Genomic DNA, 6,440 nt, shown 5'->3' with positions numbered 1-6,440 from the left:
CATCAGAGCTTAGCTCTAAGACCAGTCCTGTTCATACTGTTGATGGACTACATGAGCTAATAGTCTGGAGGGAAAGGATCAGAAATGTTCCTCTATGCAGATGACACGGTGCTACAAGCATGTAAAGAACAAGAACTTCTGCAAATGATAGGGGACTGGAATGATGACACGGTGCTACAAGCATGCGAAGAACAGGAACTTCTGCAAATGATAGGGGACTGGAATGATGACATGGTGCTACAAGCATGTAAAGAACAAGAACTTCTGCAAATGATAGGGGACTGGAATGATGACACGGTGCTACAAGCATGCGAAGAACAGGAACTTCTGCAAATGATAGGGGACTGGAATTATGACATGGTGCTACAAGCATGCAAAGAACAGGAACTTCTGCAAGTGATAGGGGACTGGAATGATGACATGGGGCTACAAGCATGCAAAGAACAGGAACGTCTGCAAGTGATAGGGGACTGGAATGATGACATGGTGCTAGAAGCCTAAAAAGAACAGGAACTTCTGCAAATAATAGGGGACTGGAATTATGACATGGTGCTACAAGCATGCAAAGAACAGGAACTTCTGCAAATGATAGGAGACTGGAATGATGACATGGTGCTACAAGCATACAAAGAACAGGAACGTCTGCAAATTATAGGGGACTGGAATGCATAACTGAAGGCAAACAGAATGAAATGAAGTACAGACAAGACAGTTGTGATGGCAGTAAATGGGGGAAAATCTGAAGAAATGTAAAACTGAGCTAGAAGAGAAAACAGTGGAATAGGTTAACACCTTAAAGTATCTGGGAGCAGGGCCTGCCTTGGGTCCACTGGCGCCCTATGGAAGAGGACTGTGCTGTGCTTCCCACGACCCATGCCTCCCTCCTACACAAACATACCCACACACATCACCCAGTGCTCCCCATGCCAGTCAGGACCTGTCTTGAGTCCACTAGCACCCTACGGAAGAGGGCTGCACTGTGCCCCCAATTGCCCCTGCCCCCCCCCCCACACACACACACACTCATATCACCCGGTGCCCCCATGCTGGTCTACCTATACCATCCAGAGTACTTTTTTAAAAATTTTCTCTGTTTCTTTGTCTTCATTTTTTTTCCTGCGTATATTCATTCGTTCAACACATTTTAAGTAGGCAAGACTGTTCTATGATAACTCTCTAGGAAGGAATTGCATTAAGCAGGGGATCTAGATGCTCTTGGGTACATTTTACATTTTTTTCAAAACATGTGAAGTTGTTCTGTCTCGCCGTTCATTCATAGAGATGAGTTTGGAGCCGATCCTCCGAGACCTACTACAAAGCTTGAGGTCTTCAGACAGCTTGAGACCAAGTCCCTATCCATGATGCACCTAGAGTTACCCCAGATCTAGTTTGCTGCTGCAATAGATCGGAGGTTCCTCTCATAGCTTAGGCCAGTACAATTTTCTTTTCTAAAAATTATGTAGCTAACATTGTTATTTCTCTACTTTTAGAGTTAGTCTTTAATACCTTTAGCTTTTATAGCTTTATAGTGATATTCCCCCTCCCTTTGGTGTGCTTTGTCATCATTATATATAGCTTTCTTTTGGCCTTCATTTTTTCTATAGGCTTGTTATATTTAGAGTAGTTTAAATAAGTAGTTTGTGTGCTTTTGAACAGTGATAGTTTAGTCACAGTATTTTGTTATATATATGTATATAGCTTATTTAGAGTGGTTTAAATAAATAGTGTGTGTGTTTTAATAGTGACAGATTAGTCACAGTATATTTAGCCAATAGTTTTTTAGGGCTTGTTTAACTAGTTTTGGGTGTGTGTAGTCTTTGTTATACTACAGTAGTACTTTTTTCAATACTGTATAGTTCATTATGGCTGACCAGGATAGAGGTAAGCATCCTAAGTCAGGCTTTAAAGTGTCCAAAATGTGGACAGAAAATGTCTGTTACAGATGGCCATGTCAATTGTGTGTCTTGACTGGGAGTCTTGCACCTACAGGAAAGCTGCATTTGTCATTCTCTTTCTTCCAGGGTTCTTCAGGAGACAAAGAGAAAGCTCATAAATAGAGGACTTCTCAAACCGTCCTTTCAGGAAGCTTTGAGTGACCAGGACAGGTCTAGTAAATATTCAGTCTTCTACTTCTTCGGAAGTAAAAAGAAATCCAAAAAATCATCGACGTTGGCTCCACAGCCCTCGGGGCCGAGCGTCATGTCTTTTCAGAGCTGGTCCCCAGTCTTGGAACTGGTATCCGAGGTACTAAAATCTACAATTCTACAATCAGTGCCTCCATCCATCCATTCATCTTGGTCCTCGATTAGCCTTTCCAATTTGGATGTGGATCATGTGGTGCAGAAGTTGCAATAGGCACCGGCGTTTACAAAATTTTTATCGGCTCTGACCCAAGGGGTTTTGGAACTGAAGACTGTATTGCCATCAACTTCATTTCCTCCTCCGAGACATACCGGTCCTTCAGAGCCAGAGGAGTCGGACCTGATGATTGATGAGCCTTCAGAACCAACGACTGTTCCAGTGCCATCGGATCTGTTTACTCGGACGTCCTCGGCGCCGATCAAGGAGTCTAGGAGCCGACACTCTCTGGTCTGGTCCGGAGGAGGAATGTCGGACTGGCTTGTCAGTTCCGACTTTGCTTCTTGGGGCTTCGGCTCAGATGAGCTCGGCTCCTACCTCTGGTTCGGAGCCCACTGCCCTGGTGCCGAGGGGATCTATGGTTTCCTCAGATCCACCGGCCCCTTATCAGAGCAGAGGTGCCTTTGAGGCCATGAGGAGAGTGATGTCTCCCAAAACATCTACAACTTCAGGTCAAACTACCTCCTCCCCAAAAGTCCCTGTGTCCACTTCTGCCTCACAGATCCTGTCGAAGCATAGAGATCCTGAGCCTCAGGAAGCCCCATTGGGTGGCCCCTGCTCTTCCGAGACCTCACCAGAAGTTCCCACTGATGAGGTTCCCAGGAAGAGAATTTGTAAAAGGAAGCATCTAGACTCCCCTCAGGAGTCTCTCACTTCAGACACTGACTTAGATGAATCAGAAGGGTCCCCACTCTCCCTCTGAAGATATCTCATTTGCTGAGATATTAGAAATCCTTAGGTAGAGGGGTGGCTGGGAAGTCAACCAACCCTACTGAAGATGAGTTGATTCTCCTGAAGACTTTCGGGTCTCAACCCTCCACCTCTTGGGTGTCTCCGCCCTTCGATGAGCTCATGGAGCTGGTCTCACGAAGGGCGTGGGAGTCTCCAGACACTGTGGAGCCTGTCCCTAGGAGGCCCAATAAATGTATTTCTGCCCCACCAGGAAAAGTCTTTCCTCACCAAGGGAGTGCCAGTTGATGCCATGGTGGTGGTGTCAGCCACCAAAAAGGAGATGTCAGAAACTTCATCTAGCCATCCTCCTAACAGAGACTGTAGGATCATGGATAGATATGGGAAACGCACATACAATTCAGCGACTTTTGCCATGCATCCACTGAACTATCTCACTCATTTTATGAGACTTCAAAGAGACCTCCTTAAAGAGCTTGGAGATGCTCTTCAGGGTACGGTAGCTGCAGGAGCTTCAGACAAAGTCGCCTCCCAGCTCGCTACCCTCAATTCCATAGTGAACTCGTCCATGTGTCTCATTTTGTATGCAGCTGATGGAGCAAGTAGGGCAGTGGGTACAGGAATTGCTCTCAGGAGACATTTGTGGATGCGCTTGTGTTTCTTCGCGGAGCCCTTTGCCATCCTTTGTCAACACCCCTTTTGATGGCTCGTCACTTTTCGGGCCCAAAGTTAAGGAAACTTTGACCAGGTGTGAGCAGGAAGGAAAGACTGTCTGTCATCCGAGTCTGTTTTTCCACCCTTACTAGACCCTACCTCAAGGATCAAAAGGGAGGAAAGATGTCCTTTCCAAAAAGCCCAAGGAGCCTTTCAGGACGCACGTGGCAAAACCCCCTCCAGGGGCAGAGGAGGTGGCAATAATGGAGGTTGCCACCATCGCGGCAGAGGGGGGTCCGCAAAATCAGGGTGACAGAGACCAATTCTTTGGGAAGCCCTACCAGCGCTCCTGAAAGGAGGCCCAACTGTCCTGCTCTGGAGGCAGCCGTGGGTCGCTTATCTTTGTATCCAGACGCCTGGCTCAAAATAAATGACAACTGGGTACAAAGTATAGTTTTCAGAGGATACTTCATTCCTTTTGCCACTCCCCCTCCATTGACAACAAAAATCCCGGACATTCCACCCAGTTACAGGGAACAAGCAACAGTAGAGGTCCAAACATTGCTAAGAAATAGTCATCCAACCAGTCCCAGCAGACCAGACAGGATCCACAACTTATTCAAGATTCTTTTTAGTTCCAAAAAAGACAGGGGACTGGAGACCTATTTTGGACCTCAGCAGACTAAACAGATCTGTCAAGAAAGAGAAGTTCTGGATGGTCATGCTTCAGTCGATACTTCCCTTTTTAGTGAAAGACAATTGGATGTGCTCAATAGATCTACAGGATGCGTACTACTATATAAAAATGGCCAAACCATCCAGGGACCATCTGCGCTTCTGGCTGAGAGCCAATCATTACCAGTTTCGAGCCCTGCCCTTTGGTTTCACTACAGCCCCCAGTGTGTTCACCAAATGTATGGCAGTGGTCATGGCTCACCTGAGGCATTTAGTATTCCAGGTGTTTCCATACTTAGACGATTGGCTCCTCACCGCCACCAACAGGCATCAGCTAATAGAAGCCAGGGACACCACTCTTTCTTTCTGCAGTCATCTGGGCATTACATTAAATTCAGAAAAATCTGCCTTGTTGCCATTGCAACATATCATTTTTATCAGAGCAGAATTAGACACCACCACCACTTTGAGATTTCCAGCAGAAAGAGTTTTACTACTTCATCAGCAGGTCCACAGTATAATTTCCAGAGACAAGGCTCCAGCATCAGAAGTGCTAAAATTGTTAGGCATGATGGCAGCTGCAATATTAGCAATACCATTGGGTCGCATGCACATGCGAATTTTGCAATGGCTGTTATTTACTCAGTGGTCTTACCAAGAGCTCCCAATGTCTCACCTCATAATGATCACAAACACATGCAAAAAGGATCTTCAGTGGTGGTTGACCTCTCTTCATGTAACGATAGGTCGTCCTTTGGTCCTACCCCCACCAGCGGCCACAGTGACCACGGATGCTTCCCTGATAGGGTGAGGGGGCATTTTCAGGGAAGAACAGCCCAAGGCACTTGGACTGAACAAGAGAGACATCTGCATATCAATGTCCTGGAGATGAGAGCGGTACTTTTAGCGTTGCAGTACTTCCAGGACTTTCTTCCTCTGTTAACAATTGCGATTCAGACGGACAACATGTTGGTGGTCTGGTACCCCTTTGTCACGAGGCCCTAAGAGTATAGCTGTGGGCTACATACACCCAGCGCTTTCTGTTAGCAACGCACATCCTGGGGAAATCCAACATGATAGCAGATAGACTGAGCAGGGCAATTTTGTTGTCTCACAAGTGGTCCCTCAAAAAAGAGATAGAGAGAATTTTCTGCAGGTTGGGCCAGCCTTGCTGCAACCTTTTTTGCCAACCACATGAACACAAAATGCAGAATCTACTTTGCCTTGATTCCCTCTCCGGGAGAAGCCCCAAGGGACATACAAGTACATGATTGGCCTCCGGGTCTCCTCTGTGCATTCCCACCAATTCCCTTGATACCCAAAGTGTTGCAGAAAGCAAAAGCCCTGGGAAGGACCATCATTCTAATAGCCCCTTATTGGCCTCATCAGATTTGGTTCCCCTTCCTTCGACTTCAGTTGGAAGAGCCTTGTATTCCGGACCCAGTTCCAGATCTTCTGACCCATTCGTCGGGGGCTCTTCATCCTTCTCTTCAGTCCCTGAAATTGACAAGCTTGGCTGCTCCAATTCCCAACCTAGCCAGGTTCCATAACCGTTCAAATGAAATGCGCAGCATATGTTGATATCTTCTCATATGTCCTATACTAGGAAGCTATATCTTAGCAAATGGAGACTATTTTCTATATGGGCTTCTCAAAATAACATTGATCCCCACCAAGCCCCTACTGCCTCCATATTAGAGTTCTTGACTATGCTTTTCAATAAAGGAGCTGCAGCAGGAACAGTTCGGGTTCAACTTGCCGCTTTCTCTAATTTTCACCTTGGCTTTGAAGGATTAAACATAATGTCACACAAACTATCCAAAGCCGTTCTCAAAGGGACCTTTCATCTCCGACCACCTGTGAAATCCCCTTATACTCCATGGAATCTAAATTTTATGCTTTCACGCATTATTCTCCCACCTTTTGAACCAGCTTCCACATGCAATTTGAAATATTTGTCATGGAAGACTATCTTTTTAGTAGCCATCACCTCTGCCCATACAGTGTCAGAGCTTCATAAAGCCTCCTTATTTGATTTTCCATGCTGATAGTGTCCCTGCGAA

The sequence above is a fragment of the Protopterus annectens genome, chromosome 9.part0, assembly GCF_019279795.1.
Source record: "Protopterus annectens isolate FY-2018-M chromosome 9.part0, PAN1.0, whole genome shotgun sequence".
Lineage (NCBI taxonomy): Eukaryota > Metazoa > Chordata > Ceratodontiformes > Protopteridae > Protopterus > Protopterus annectens.
Note: the sequence above shows the minus strand (reverse complement) of the source record.